Below are 16,751 nucleotides of genomic sequence, written 5' to 3' on the forward strand. Positions count from 1 at the left end.
TTCCGGAGACCATATGGATATCTACAGAACAAACCAAACGACCTGTACTAGTAAGCTGTATCTATCAAACACCGACCCCGTTCCCCGACTCTATTGCCGACCATTCCCGTATTGTCTCCGCTGCACATACCCTTCCTCATTCGTCTAAAATTCTGCCAGGTGACTTTAACCTGCCGGATATTTCCTGGTCTCTCACTACAGGCCCCTTCCGTTATGCCGCCCGGCTTACCCAACTTAGTGTGGAGCGCTGGTCCCAAATAGTATGTAGCTCCAATCGTGGCCATTTGGCTGCAGCTGCAGTTGGCCCTTGCTTTCCAGGAAGTGATCACTGCATCGTTTCTTGCAGTGTAGTCAGGTATCGCCAAACTGTTCCTCTGAGTCCTTCCCCGTTTTATCTCCAGTCCTAGGATATTTTGCACATCTATGCTGGCTTCCCAGGACTGAGATTACTCCTTCCTCTCGACAAACACCCACCGCGTCTGCAACATTTACCGAAACCCGTTGACTGCTCTTCACCTTGTTTCCCTTGCAAAACTCTTTCAATTCAATGTCTCCGGCCACGATAACTTTTTAAAAACTTTGTGTGAGAATTAAGTTTCGTACGTATATCGGTATAACCAGGCGAACTAGAAATCCAGAATTCAGCGAAGCGTAACAACCGGCACGTATGTATCCGAATTGGCGTATATGTACAGCATATGGAGTATTAAAACAAAAGAATAATGAATAGAGTAATGAATAGAGTATCAGTCGCGTTCATCACATCCGCAAAAGCTTGAATGAGCGTGTGTAGGTTTACAGTCCAGTGGTGGTCTTGACCGCAATCTTTCGGATCTTCTCGAAATGGTAACCTCAGACTATCCATAGGTTGTGCGTTTTTCAGATACGTTTTGTTCAGATACCATAAGATCATCTACAAAGGACTCATTAGTATTTGAAACAGCAGGAGTTCAGTTAACAGACTGACCTCTGGTACTGAACTCAACCTGATCAGTATGTCTCCGATGACAAGAGAGGTCAACGAAATCGAGAATTGTGACCATCCGTTTGCCATTTGGCGAAAGTACTATTCCTTTAGAAGGTCGTAAATCAGTACCCTTGAAAAATGTAACATCAGCCGTTTTGGCACAATAAAGACTTGTACGCAACGAACGAGATTTAAATAGAAGCGCGGGACTCTTCCTAGTAACGGAATGAACGGTGTACCTGTATTGCATTAGAAAATTATCAATCCCACGGTCCAATTCCACAAAAGTAGTAGGAGAGAGTGAAATAATGGCAGACTTTAGTGTTCGGACAAAATTCTCAGCAAGTCCATTTGACTGGGAATGTCGCGGAGCAGTAAAGAGACGTCGACATCCAAGACCCTTCAACCGTTCATCGAGGACTTTCGCAGTGAAGTATATACCGTTGTCAGTGACCAAAACATTTGGTACACCTTCATGGATGAACACCTTCCTCAGTGCTTGTTAAGTAAATTTGGCACTTGAAGACTTTGTCATAAAAACTTCAGGCCAACTTGAATAACGACTAAAGCATGGTATTTACCGAGAAAAGGACCACAGTAATCGGCATGAACTCGCTGAAACGCTTGACAAACAGGCTCGTGTAAGCCAAATAAAATAATTCGTCTCCTGGGTATTAGCAAGCCACCTGTAGGCTTAGGACATTTAAAAATAGGTTGTTTGATTATATTCTCATTCACAGGACTCAGTAAGGTGATACTGGTTTGCAGTAAGCGCAGGAATTTGAGTCCGATAATAGATGGTCCCGACGTTGAAACCAAAAAATTACAATCGATAGAGATACCTTGTGGTAACCTCACAGGGATCGCGCAACTACCAACTAGAGGTACAGAATATCCAGTGATACCGCGAATGTTAAAATCTGTAGGCATTATCACGGCACCGGGGTAGAATGTAATTAAATCTGATTGTGGAATCATGGACTCAACACTACCAGTATCAACAATGAAGTCATGCTTTTGACCAGAAACCGATATCAACGTTTGAAAAACATGTGACGAATAATGCCTTCAAGTCCGTATTTGGGTCAGAAGTTAAGTGATACACTTTCTTAGACTTACAGACAAGCTGAAGGTGTCATGTCTTACCGCGGATAAAACACTTCCGTCTTCTGTAAGGGGATGAATATCTGAAATGGTTTCGTCCACAAGATTCACATTTCCCAAATTTTTTGAACCATCGGATTAGGGTTACGATCTGTGAAGTGACGTGTTGGTAAATTTGGTGCACGAGAATCTGTTCGATGTTTGAATTTGTTGTTCGCCTGCATCCTTGAATTATTTCTTTTAGAATAATTTAACAAGACTGCTTCCTCAGTCTTCGTTACATGCTCCACATCTTCATACTGCGCACATATTTTCCGAATAGTTTGAAATTTCCAATCTGGACAGAGCAGCAACTTCTGCTGTAATTCGGGCAGCTGAATGCCAGCAATGAGCGTATCACGCAGCTGGTCTTCCAATTGGGCACCGTAGTCACATTTGGCTGCCTGTGTCTGCAGCTGCAATACGAAATCACGAACCGACTGAGAATGGGAGCGGGTCAACATATTGAACCTAGCTCTTTCGGCTGCTACGAATTTCATCGGCTTGAAGTATTGAAGAACTCTCTTCTTCAATGCAGTGTAGGAAATATCGATTGGAGATTCAGGATATACTAAATTTTTGATCAACGTATACGCCTCCTTGCCAACGAAATGTAGGAAATATGCCGTGAGTTGCTTATCATCCATATCGGATTTTGTGAGGCATCATATGCCGAATCCTTCCCGATAATCCTCTACGTCACGCGCAGTTGAATCAACATCTAATGGTTCCATTTCGGCAGGCATGATGAATTTTCCAAATCGCGACGCCAGAATGTGAGAATTAAGTTTCGCACATATATCGGAGTAACCAGACGAACTAGAAATCCAGAATTTAGCGAAGCGTAACAACCAGCACGTATGTATTCGAATTGGCGTATATGTACAGCATATGGAATATTAAAACAAGAGAATAATGAATAAAGCAATGAACAGAATATCAGTCATGTTCATCACAGAAACCTACACGCGGATGACATATAAAAGGACGAATCACGAAAGTCTCGTGGCCTCCTTGTAGTTACAAGTCAAATGAAACTGTGACTGAACACATCAGGACCCAATCTATTTTTTGGTCATTCGCTACTTGAGTGCGAAGTGCAAATGGTGGTCAATTTGTACTCACCCATTCGTCCATTTACTCACTAGAGTCATTTGCCGCAATAGAAATTTAGCCTAGCGATTTGGGTGATGGCACAGTTCCAAATATTCGAGCGGCGGTGCCTTCAACTCTCGGGTTTACGAGTCCACCGCATTGACACTGGTTCTCACGCTTTGCAATGCCCACGATGAGTGTCATGGTAACGCCAACAAGACAAGGAGGACCACCGTTTTTGGCATGCGTTTCCCTCAGGGTCTGTTCTAGGGTCCAATGTCTTAACTCAACTCCGACCCACGCATGCAACCACAGGCAGCGTAGCCAGACCCATCGCGGTGTTGGTCGGGCCCTGTCTCAGCTGAATCTTGTGTCTTGTCCGACAAGTGTGTCATCCACGCAGTGCAGGGTCTAGGTAAACCATCAGATCACGTGATATGTGTCTGGTGTGGCACACTCGAAGCTCTGATCCTATTGCAGTAACGAAGCTGAGATAATCGTGACAGCGGTGAAGCTTAGCCCTTTTGAAGATCCACACCATAATGAGTCGGCCAGCGCATTCCGTCCGAATCGCATGATCTGACGGAGTTAGTCCTAACCCACTCAGACTAGCCCCAAGTGAATCAACAAACTAAGTAGTTCCCAAAAGATGTCCAAGTCCTCTGTTGTGAATAAATCAAAGACCAGCAACACAGTCGCACATGTGAGGCCGAGTGTGTCTGAGACGAAGTTAGGGTGATTCGATGGTGACACATCAGCTAAATACAACCGATAAGTAGTGATCGCGAAACTACACGTGATGTGTTAATAGGCCAGAGCGGGGGTTGCTATTGACAAGCTATGCACTAAAAGTATGACCACTAAACCGTTCCATTAATCATGAATATCTCAAATTTTATTCAAAACAGAGTTCATGATTTTGGGACGTTGACCACTCAACCAACATCACCGTGCCCTTCCATCAAAACCTACTCAAAATTTTTCCCTAGTTCTTTGTCTATACAAACGTAAGACCGAACACGGAGTGAAATGGCGATTCGCGTTGATCCCATGACGCACACGATTTGGATTTTCACGTCTATATGTGCAATCGATAGCCAAGTGGTTTAACCCATTCATCTACTTTTTCTTCCTCAGTGATAACTCCTCCTTCTGAATACGGATATCACTATGCTGTCTACATGCGACATGAAGTGTGAATTCATCATTCAACCAAGGATCACGTAGCATGACCCAAGTGATCGAACGATGGTAAAGCTCATCTACCTTGATTGAATAACTTAGTTTGGAGTACGCAGAAACTTGCCCCTACTCAGAGAGTCTCTCTTTAAGTGGAGAGGGACATATTAGGGATGCTAAAATTGTTCTGAAGTACTTAGCGCAAACCTAATGGAGTTAGTGAAATCCAGGTATCAGCCTTTATGTTGGGTGCCGTAGACAATCCCACTTAGTGTTCCCGTAAGACCCACTCAGACTAGCCCCAAGTGAATCAACAAACTAAGTAGTTCCCAAAAGATGTCCAAGTCCTCTGTTGTGAATAAATCAAAGACCAGCAACACAGTCGCACATGTGAGGCCGAGTGTGTCTGAGACGAAGTTAGGGTGATTCGATGGTGACACATCAGCTAAATACAACCGATAAGTAGTGATCGCGCAACTACACGTGATGTGTTAATAGGCCAGAGCGGGGGTTGCTATTGACAAGCTATGCACTAAAAGTATGACCACTAAACCGTTCCACTACTCATGGGTATCTCAACTTTTATTCACCACTCAACCAACATCCCCGTGCCCTTCGAACTGGCGAATATATACAGCATATGAAATATTAAAACAAGAGAATAATGAATAGAGCAATGAATAGAGTACCAGTCATGTTCACCACACTTTGGATGCAAAAATACACTTGGCTAGCAGAGAATATCGGAAATCCTAGGATTTCTCATTACTAATTCCTATAAATAAACTCTCTGCTGACCGAGAATCCTTGCGGGTATCTGTTGAACGCCGAGAAGAGAGCACCTTCCTCAGAGCCCTTCCCAATTCCAAATCACTCAGCAAGCTGTTCTGTAGACGTTGTTTCCCAAACAGCCACCCAATTGCCTGTTTGCGTTTCACAGGTAGTGGCTCCATCTCTGGTCCCGTCAGTACTGCGGACCGTCTGAACGCTTATTTTGCCAGCTTTTACCTACCTATTCCTTCCAACTAAAAACCCCTTATTACTACTGCATGTCTCCAAACTCTTTATGGTCAATGTAATTTACCAGACTTTCAGTAACATAACCATCTCCCAAGCTGAAGAGGACTCTGCTGTACCAGGCGCCGACAGCCTTCCACCGCGTGCCTTGAGACAGACGGTCATGATATTGGAATCCTTGCAGTAAACCCTTTCACTCACCCCATAAACTATGAAATCGTCTCCTCTCCCGCATTTCAAACCTGGTTCTAGACAAACTTCCTCCATCTACAGGCGAATCCACAATACCTCCCTCCCGATGAGAAACCTTGAACGCGTGGTCAAAGGTTCATTAACCAAGTTTCTCTTGGACACTAATGCCATAGATGACCCACAGTATGAATTCCTGTCTAAAAGATCCGTTTGCTTCTGCCGGCTCCACTTCTTTGAGACCATCACAGCAGCCTACTTCGCTAGATGCTCAATTGTACCAGTCTGTCTGCCTTTGGTTAAGTCCTCAATGCCTCCCTGCTACACATACTTAGTACCGTTGGCAACTTATTTCGATGGTTCGCTTCATAGTTATCGGACAGGGCGCGAGTAACGCAAGTCGGGGACATACAATCACCTTTACTATCGAGCACTAGTGGAGTCATCCAGGGAAACGTGCTATGCCCCATCTTTTTCTTACTGTACATCGATGACGTCTTCGGCGCCATATCCTTTTCTCTTCGTGGACGATACGAAAATCGCGTGCACATTCCCTCCCTCTGCACAAGCCTCTGCCTTTCATCAGATCAAGCGGGACTTGGATTCACTGGCTTGCTGGTCAAACGAATCTGGCCTAAGCTTCTCCTCCAGAAAATTCTGAATAACTTCCTGTCGCTGCTCTCTCCCGGCTGACGCCTTCACCATTATTGGAGATCCTATCCCTATTCCATGGAGGTCAAAGATCTCGGCCCCAGATACTTCTGCACTTTTAGCTTTTCCAACCAGGTGCAGTCTCAGGGCGCCAGAGCACGCAGGCTCAGTTTCCTGTTACTGAGCTCCTTTCACCTTCCAGACACAATGGTTGCAATTTTAAGCGATGCGTAGGACCAATCGTCGAGTTATACCCCGCACTTTCCTCCCTTTACACCCAAAGTTGCACACTCGCAACTGAAATTGCCCAACGCTTACTTACGATAAAGCTGTTTAATCTGTCCAACTCCTCTTTTACTGCTTCCGCTATCAAATCCTGGGCCTCGAGCCACTATGTCTCAGACTGTTAAAGTTGAATCTAACTCTCTTACACCGCCTGCTGCACAGAAACGCCTTTATGGCAGAGGCTAGACCAAATATAAACTCAGAACCTCGCTACAGACGCCGTAACTCTTGCAACCTCTTAGTGTGTCCCGCAGCTCGTACAAACCCACACTAATAGTTCTTTCTAATTTATTTCGCTCGCATCCGAAACATCCTTCCTGAGCAGCTGCAGAGCATCACGCATCATCATACTATTTCCCATTCCGTAGACAAATTCCTTACGTGTGAAACTGCTACCGCTCTACTTAATACCCTACTCCCCCTTGACATTCTATGCGAATCAGGTCCAGTGCGCATTTGAGTTTAGCGACGTTACAGTTAGTGGGCAAGTAAAAGATCCTATTATCATTTCTTCCTATCTTCTTGACCCAATTTAAGCTAATGTAGGACTTGAATGCCTATTTGACCTGAAAGTGCTGTGTTACTGGCCTGGTTGTTTTCTTTTTTCCTTTTTTCTCCCAGCCAACTTAATCCTCGTTAAAGTCTAGTCCCTACCCTGGATTATTCCATCAATTCTGTCAAGCGACTATTGCTATCGGCCCAACTCTACTGACAAAAACCAAACCAAAGTTAGCTCTTTTTCCTTCAAGTCACTGTATGACCTACTTATTCTAAATGTGCTGTGATACTGGCCTGGTGGTTTTGCTTTTTCCCAGCCAACTTATACCTCGTCCTAGTCAACTCTCCACTTCGGATTACTCCAACAGCCCTGTCTAGTGACTGGTGATCTCAGCCTTAATCTAACTGATTGAAAATCAAACCAAAGCCAGCTTTTTTCTTCATTATCAGAGCGCATCCTGCGCTTATATTTATCCGTCTGATGATTTGTAATACTAAGCACTATCACACACAACATCGCGGTGCGCTTCTGTCCGAAATGGTAGTTCACTCTAGCGCCCCGACGCCGTTTGGCCATGGTGCACTCGCCGTGAATATCACCATTCCACTTCCATTGTCTCATTGGCAGCTGTCGCTTGACTTCTCCTCCGCGACTTAACTTTACCAGCGTATGTATGCTGTTTGCTTCTTCAAATGGACTGAGCAGTCTTTAGTGGCCTTGCTTTTACCCCGACCAAAAAATTGGTATCTGGAGTATTGATTATTGTGCAAACCGCATTTATGACTGCTTGGGTAAGTCTCCACAGCGCATATCTGGTAGGATGCACGAGGGATGAAAATCTTGTGTGGTGGATGGGTACGCCCTGCAGGGAGGGTCGCTGTGTTACGTTGCACAATGGTGCATCCATCCAGTAGCACGTGTGCATCGCCCATTGCCTGTGGTTCTGAGCCTGGCCTTCAAATTCAGGAAATCAAAATAAGCACTGCCGAAATCTGTTTATTACTGCTGGTGTTGGACTCGCCTCGGTTGGGTTATGTATCTGGCAACACCATAAACCATAAGTGAAAAAACTGTCCTCTCATCCGTCAAAGAAACAATAAAAATGAAGATAAAAAATCACCCGGGATAGCCTGAACATTCTCTGCAATGCCCACAGCCCACATCGACGAGAATGGCTGTATGTGCCTTCACCAGAGCAGAGGCTAAACCGCACAAAAGCCCATTTCGTTAACCGAACAAAGAACAATTCTTCCTGTTTCTGATCCACGTCAACGATCTTCCAGATGTCTTTGCAAGTCTACTTTATCCCGACAACCTGATATCCCGGAATTCCAATTCCAGCGCCCTCCAAATGGATGTAGGCGCTGCAAAGCACTGGTCATTGGACTGGCATCTTCCTCTGAATGACGAAACGTGCGTCCATATGTCACGTTGAGGAGACGTAGCGAATGCCTTTGTCATGAATGGTAAGGAAAACATCATCAGGATAGACGCCAAAGAGGATTTGGGTATCTAGCTCTCTTCGAAATTGCCCTTCCCTTAGCACCATGAGAATTCAGCCCAAAAGTGAGTTGCCATTTTACAGAAGATTCGACGCACCTCCTCCCGTATTTCTCGCAAGGACTTCCAAGTACTCTATGGGGTATATGCCAGACCGCCCCTGTAACACGCCAACCACGTTGACTACTCAGGACGCAAGAAATACTTCAGCCTCATTGGGCGTGTTTGACGAGCCACTACGAAGACCGCTGCCGGCCTCAAATCCGTGGACTACGAAACGCGTCTCTCGGTGCTCGAACTCTCCCCCATAGAGTATGGTCGCCTCCGAGGGGACATAATTCTTACTTATTTTTTCCGAACAAAGCTTTGCGAACATGTTTTTCACCACTGACCCAGCAAACACACGGCGGGGACATGGTGAGAAGATTTTCAAGCTCAGAGCGCACACATTCATCAGGTAAAATTTTCTCATTTCAGGAAGCAGCTGCGTAGAATAACACCCCTCCGACGGTTTTCCACGCTCTTCATTCCCCCTCCTCTCTAGTTTCAAACTTCGGCTGCAGTTACCCAAACGCCCCGTAGAAGTGTAATTCACTCAATCTGGTTGGACCCCGGTCTACAACAACATATTCCTCCAACGGAGCGGAAATTGTCCATGACCATGCTGACTCTCTTCTAACCCCCGTCTAACCCAGATACAGCTGCCACGGAAATGCGTATCCCCTCTCCGATCGCGGCAATCTTGACAATCGTTACGGAGCTGTCCATAAACCAAAGTATGTCAGCGCACTGATGGCATGGCACTGTCCTACTCAGTGTGGTGGCAATCCCGCAACTACTTTCTCCAGAATCTCGACCGCAACCGCTCACCTACTCGAGCTTGTAATTGCAACTAGGAGCACATTTTTCATCTGAACCCAACCGTCCCTGGGAGGAGTCCATTCTTATCCGATGAAACATTCGTCCGGATTTGACTAACCTGGTTTTTCTGCTGCTATTCCGGCTTGTCTCCTTCACAAGTTTAATTCCATATACGATGTTCATTTTGCCCTATGCATTGGCGCCATCTCTCCATCCAACCTAACTTTTGCACCTGACTTCCCAGTGCAACCAGTAAGTCTATTTAGTTTGAGATTAGGCCATATTTTTGAGGCAAAACTTGCTATTTGTCTGTACTTCGAATTATTCCGTGTCCATCTTCACTTTTGCTCGTTGTGACTCTGGCCATTTACCCAACCGCCTAAGATCACATATGGCCAGCGATGGTTTTCAGTTTTAGTTCATGTAAGCCGGTTTAGTCTTTGAACTAGTGGGACCTCATCGTTCCATCGGACCGATGGAACCATCGGACGATCGCACCCTACAATTTGGGAATACCCACTGTTTATGACATTTGTCCTCTTCTCGGGCAGTCACCACCATTCGCAAATCCCCCAGTCATGATTCGTTTTGACTGTAAATGTATAATCATGCTAGACGGTATAACGCCCACAAGTTGGGCATAAACATTAATATGATTGTTATTCTGTAACCCAGTTCAACGCACTATTAGACAATTATTTATGCGAAACCTCGCGCTGGCAAGCATACTGTCCCGATCTGAGAACATGAAGAGCCGTGCTACACCCTTTTTTACTTGAGCCTTCCGGGTGAACGATAACCGGTGAACGACAAGAACAAAACGGACCCGGGAGACTCGGGCAAAAGCCTCGATCCTGTGTATGCCTCCGTAAGACCATGAATTGCACTGCTCCATTCAAACTGCTTATGAATTTCAAGGTAATACTCTCGGCAACAAGAGATAGTCGTCTTCCGCAGGCGGCATTGGCGATACTTTCTTGCAATGTATAGTGCAGCCGTCCACCTTCGAATTTCACCGATAACTGTTGTCTTCAGGAACGTAGAACTGTTCAGATCTACCTGCATGATTTCCCTCTCATGCATTGCCGGCTTGCGACGCGTTCCCGCTGGCGGTGTTTCTCTCGTGGCCAGCGCTGAACGCATTTATTTGCGGAACTTGAGAATTCAAATTGAACTTGGACCTGTTGGCCGAAGGCTTTACCAGCGATGGTCTGGGATTATTTCAGCCAGTCACTACAACTTTCCGTGACCTCAACAGTTATATTATTGTTCTCTTGAACCAAATTGCGGGCTAATGTCGTGAGTCAGATTAAAAGGCTCCACAAACCTGACTTAGCCCGGCTCAGAAGCCGTGACTTCGGTGAGGAGTTCAATGCTGCACTTCTGTCGTCTGTTACGGAAAGAAGTGCTGATGGCTGTACGTACTTTGGGCGCTGCTTCTACTTGAGCTTGTCTTCTCCACAGCATCACTTCCCTTAGTAGTCGAAGGGTCTGTGGTGGTGGGAACTACCGTCCGGAACCGCGGCTGGTTGCGTCGACATGCTTTCGGGAGCACAATGAGCTATGACTACAATAGGTTTGGCCATGATTTTGGGGTCGGCTGAACCGGCGCCAAGCGGAAGCCTGTTTCGTGCCTCTACACTAGAACTATTGTGGCATAGGTTTTGCGCATCTAGAGGGTAATCATCTGGTGGATGCCTGATCGCTGGGTAGGCTTTTTGCATGCTACAAGCCGGCCATAAGATCTTCTGTACGACAGCTGCGGAGGGAAGGGTGATTAGAAGCTCAAGTGTTCGCTTGCTTCCTTTCTGACGTGACCACCCTGCGTGAAGCGATTGATGATCAGGCTTAGTGAAGACACTACCAAGGGGAGGCTGTCAAGCTTCGTTGGTGTGATTTTTCTGGAGATAACCCCCAGATGATTATTCTGCACTCCCTTGGGCGCCTGTCCACTGGAGACACCGTGGCGGTCTTTATTGCCGCGTCAGAGAGCTGAATGATTTCCTCGCAGCCAGCGGACCCCGGGTGGATAGTGCGAGGTACGCTAGTTCAGAGAAGAACTTTTTTTATCAAATTTTGCCCAGGTCACCGCGTTTTTCGTGTTTGCATCCTGAGCGCTTTAGTAAAAAGTGCTGGTTCTGAGTCGAGTATCTCGATCAAAGAGCACTCACACCAGTCCTTCTGCTTGTGCAATGGGGGTTGGGGTTCGTTCTTGGTGGCCCTCTTCTTAGCTTCAGTAGACATCCCGCCTTAATGTAGAGGCAATTGACGCAGACAAACGGGTCGGGAGAGCTAGCCATTTGGATTACCTGGTCGTCCTGTACACCAGTGCATTTAAAGTGCCACCAGGCCTTGCAAGTGTGGCATTGCATACTGTCTCTTACGTTCGACGGGCAGCCATTTTATCCACATCTGCTGTGGTCCCTCGATGGTTGCAGAGAGCAATGTGTAGCATTCAGTGTCATGACTGAAACTGGGTGCGAAACAGAAGCTGAACACAAAATGACAGGGGTCATCACGTGACTGTCATGTTAGAGGGAGTAAATCCAACAAATGACTCGTGTGTGAATAGACTGAACAGTGAAAGCATTCTTTCACAAATTTGCACGAGGGAGAAACGAAACCGACTTCGAAAGTACCGCGCTGATTACCGCGTTCGTCGGTCGAATTCGCTGTTCACGAACGTTCAGCATGGTGTGCCTGGGGTGAAAAACGCCACTTTCGTTGCGTAGTTTGCCACATGCGTTGTATTGTTGAGTAGGTTTCGCTCATGTATGTTATCAGTTGTTATTTATAGGTTTTCTATCCTGCCGTTTGGTCGCCGAAGTAAAAACATATTTGCAGAACCCTAAAAAGTATAAAATATTTTATAAATTCAAACATTTTTCACAATATTACATCTCCGACGTTTGTTGCACCTCTTAGCTACATATCCCCGTACATATCCATGTACAGCGTTAACTGCGGATTTCCGTGGGCACGTCCAAAGCAAGGCGTGTCAGCTAAACTCAAGAATACAAAACGAATGAATAGAGACTTCGCACAGTGAGGAGGGTTTGCTGAGTTTTCGCTTTTTAAATGCAAATGGATAGTTCAACCAGTACTTACTACGGTATTATTGCTTCTCACTAAAATCTGACCAGTGTAAATCTTAACCTTCTGGGGCATTCACTACTTGCACAATGGAATTGAATTTTTGACAGCTATGACGGATTAAAGCAATCGGGTAATTGAGTCAGTGGTACCATTCCAAACGTTTGAGCCCCATTTTAGCTTCCCAGGGTTTCAGAGATTCTGGGAAACTATTTCACTAGGCTTTTCGGCCAGAGGTATGCGATTGGTCTGGTGAAAAATGAAATTTGGTGAGGTGAATAATATGAACGTAGGTCATAATGGTTTTCGGTTTGAGCATATACGCAACAAAATGCATCATTTTGGCGTAAAAAGTGTTACTCTACACGTGGAGGTTTTGCACCTGGGAGCATTGTGTGGCTAATGGGCGCCACAATCTGGCTTGTGCGCGAATCCAGTCTGAACGTCCACGCTTTCCGGCTTGTGCACAACCAACCAATTTTTACCACAGCCACCAATGGTTTTGGTCGCTGGACAAGGTCTACCCAATCAGCTACAAAAGTTTGGCTAGAGTGCGAGTCGGCTTCCCTAAAGCAACAAGTGATAAAATCTGGAAGTACCAAGCTTCTGCAAGAAGTTGTCCCACCGACGGTACCTACCGATTACGCTGAACAGAGTCAGTGTCTTGCGTTTCGGACTGAGTTGCTAGTACTTCAAGGCCATAGGGGCCGCATGTCCGAGTGGTGTAGGAGGCCGTTGCGAAGACACAAAAAAGAAACCTCCTTGTTTCTCGTGTAGCAAAATGTTGCGGATAATTTGGGAAGCTGTTACCCATTCACGATATCTATGTCTACGACGCCACCTGCGTCATCCGTTTTAGCAGTTTGACGTTTACATTTGTTTTCTCTAACAAATTAAATGCCATCGTTTCCGCGAATGCGACTATGTATTGATAGTGGAATACGACTGCTCTAGTTTTTGCCGTGCCACACACGACAGGGATCCTCTTGGATGAATTCGTTTGGGGTATCAACATTTAATATGCAGATACATGTTGTATGTTTGAGTGTGAGGGATGCCAGTTTTATCCGTCAACTGGCTGTTTCCACCCTCGTCGAAAGTGAGCAGTTTGCTCTTGCACGTAAGCTGTTCAGCTTGCTTACGAATGGTCCGGTAGCACTGCATCAGGACATTCGTAATGAGTAAGATGATATGGCCGATGAAAGATTCCGAAGCCGCGTTTGGCTGCGACATGGTGACATGTTATTTTTACGGGCCTCACTCCATTAGAAAGTGCGTGATATTGTAGCGACCCAGTCACTCACATACTTGACTGTTCAACTCACAGTCGCTCACTGAATGGCGAGGCTTGTCTTGTTTCTCATACGCACAAACACGTCGCATTAAGCTGACTCATCGGACATCGATTGTCTGCACCGCCTAGTCAGTGTTCCAACTACTCATTTGCCGACGCGCCCACGTATACGCACTGGGACCTACATGAAGAGAAACCGAACCCAGTCAGGACACACAGACTCGCGCGCGCGCAGGGAACAAGGAGTCAGCCAAGCACTCCAAATCCACGGACAATCATGGAACACGTGTATCAGCCATACTGCGAAGAAAACACGTTCCCACCGTCCGGACTTTTACCAAGGGACTCTCACATATGATAAGCTCCCTTTTGACTCTCCCATTTCACACTGTATTCATTTTTATACGTGTCGCAACCATGTTAAAAACTTCTATTAGTGAACCTTCACCTTCTGATTTGTATTATGGCTACCACCACCTGTGCACAATAATATCATGTCATCATTTTCATCGCATACTAATCCTAACACGGCGGACGCATTCCACCGCACGGCCTTCTTCGATATCGTGGCTTGGTAAGTACTTATGCACTGGATAATAACAGCATAGCTCTCGCCATGGTTTGTAAATCTGGCAAGGAATCTAATCTAGCTCTTTCTCACACCAAAATGTTCACCGCCTGCGCATCACTCGCAAGTGGACCGTTCATGCGCAGCGCAGGTTCGTACGCCCGAAAAATGACAAGTACGGTAATAGCACGCGAATGGCATTTGAAATTGTGCATCATGATGTCCCACCAAGTACAGTTCCAGGTTGCAAGAGCACGCAGGCTCAGCTCTTTAATACTGCGCTCCTGCCACCTTCCAGACAATATGGTAGCAATCGTTAAGCTATGCGTACGACCAATCGTCGAATTCTGTCCCGTATTCTCCTCCCTTTACACCCAAAGTTCGAGACTCGCAATTGAAAGTGCCCAACACTCATTTACGAAAAAGCTCTTTCCTCGGTCAAACCTCCTCTCTTACCGCTTCCACTGTCAAATCCCAGGCCTCGAACCAAAAACACTATCTTGTTACACCCATAAACTCAGTATTTTTTCCAAAAGGACTATCAAGAGTTAAGTTGGCGTGCACCAGATACCGCGTGCGCTGACAAGCAAAAAACTTACTATCTGTGACCAATTCCTCGGCTTTGTTTGGTGGGGGCGGCCGCAAGAATAAAGTAGCAGGTCAAGAATGGCTGCTTCATTTCGAACTCGCCCGGATAAAGGAAGAGGAATTATTGTTCATGTAGCCTAGGAATAATTCCACGTGGAGGTATAAGCTGCTGCTGGCTATTTGCCCACTCAAATTATTTTCGCCAAGACTATAGGGTTTTCGAAGTTGTGGCTTTAACGGGGAGTATTCTAATCCGTTTGCATCTTCCGGTAGCATTTTTTAAGGGAGCGAAATTTCAAGGTCACGGACCTTCACCGATTCGCATTTTCTTACCGTTTTATGCGACATAAAACGCGAAATCGCACTTTAGCACATTCTGGCGTTCTTCGGTGTTCTTTGGGAATAAAAAACACCCAGTGCGCATTTCACTTTAGTGACGTTACAGTTAGCGGTCAAGTAAAGGATTCTGCTATCACCTCTTCCTACCCTCTTGACCCGCTTTGAGCTAATGAAGAAAATAAATGCCAACTTGATCAAAATATGCAGCGTTACTGGTCTGGTTGTATTCTTTTCTTTTTTCCTATTTCCCCGCGCCATCTTACGCCTCGTACAAGTCTAGTCCTTACACCGGATTAACTGTTTAACGTCTATTGTTTTCGGCAAAACCCTGCAGACAGAAACCAAACCAAAATTGGCTCTTTTCTTCCTCAGATCACTAGGTGGCTTAATCACCTACTAACTCTAATTAGACAGTGTTAATGGTCTGGTTGTTTTCTGTTTCCCCAGTGAACTTATGCCTCGTCCTAGTCCAGTCTTCATCTCGGGTTACTGTATCAGCTCTGTCTAGTAACTGGCGGTCACAGCCTGACTCTAACTGATAAAGGCCAAACCAAAGACAATTTTTTTCTTCATATCATTATCAGCGTGCATTCTTTGCTCACATATATCCATTTGATGATTAACCCAACGAAACACTCCCACACACAACATCGCGGAACGCTTCTGCTTGACATGACAGCCCACACAAACGTTCCGAGGCCGTTTAGCCATGCCGCAATCGCCACGAGTATCAAAATTCCAGTCCCGCCGTCTCATTGACAACTGCCATTTCACTTCTCCTAAGCGACTTGCCTCTACCAGCGTCTGTATGTTGTTTGCCTGTTCGAATTGACTGAGCTGGCCTTACTGGCCTTACTTTCCCCCGACCAAAAAATGGTAGCTGGAGTATTTATTAATGCACAAACCGCACTTATAACTGCTTAAATGGTTTTCCACCCAGCAGATCTGGTAGCATGCACGAGGAAAGAAAACCTCGTGTGGTGGATGGGTACGCCCTGCAGGGAGGGTCGCCCTGTTACGCTGCACCATGGTGCGTTCGTATACCCGCCACCTCTTCAGTAGCACGGGTGCATCGCCCATCGCCGGTGGTTCTGAGTCTGGACTTTAAATTCGGGAAATCAAAAACAGTAAAGTTGACTTCTGTTTGTTGCTGGTGTTGGGCTCGCCTCGGTTGAGTTATGCATCTGGCAATGTCATAAATCACAGATGAATAAAATGGCCTCTCATCTATGAAAAAAAAACGATAAAAAAGTTCACTTGGGATAGCCCAAAGATACTCTGCAGGTGCCCATGGCCTACATAGGCGAGTATAGCTGTATCTGCCTTCGTCACTACAGATGCTACACCGCACCAAAGCTCATTTCGTCATCCAAACAGAGAATACATCTACTCACCGCTCCCAGCGATAGACACTTACTAGTGGTAGATACTAGCCATGCACCATCTACAGATTAGAGCTGATAGCAGTGCTTCGGGGACTAGT

Source organism: Opisthorchis viverrini, assembly GCF_000715545.1.
Source record: "Opisthorchis viverrini unplaced genomic scaffold opera_v5_79, whole genome shotgun sequence".
Taxonomy (NCBI): Eukaryota; Metazoa; Platyhelminthes; class Trematoda; order Opisthorchiida; family Opisthorchiidae; genus Opisthorchis; species Opisthorchis viverrini.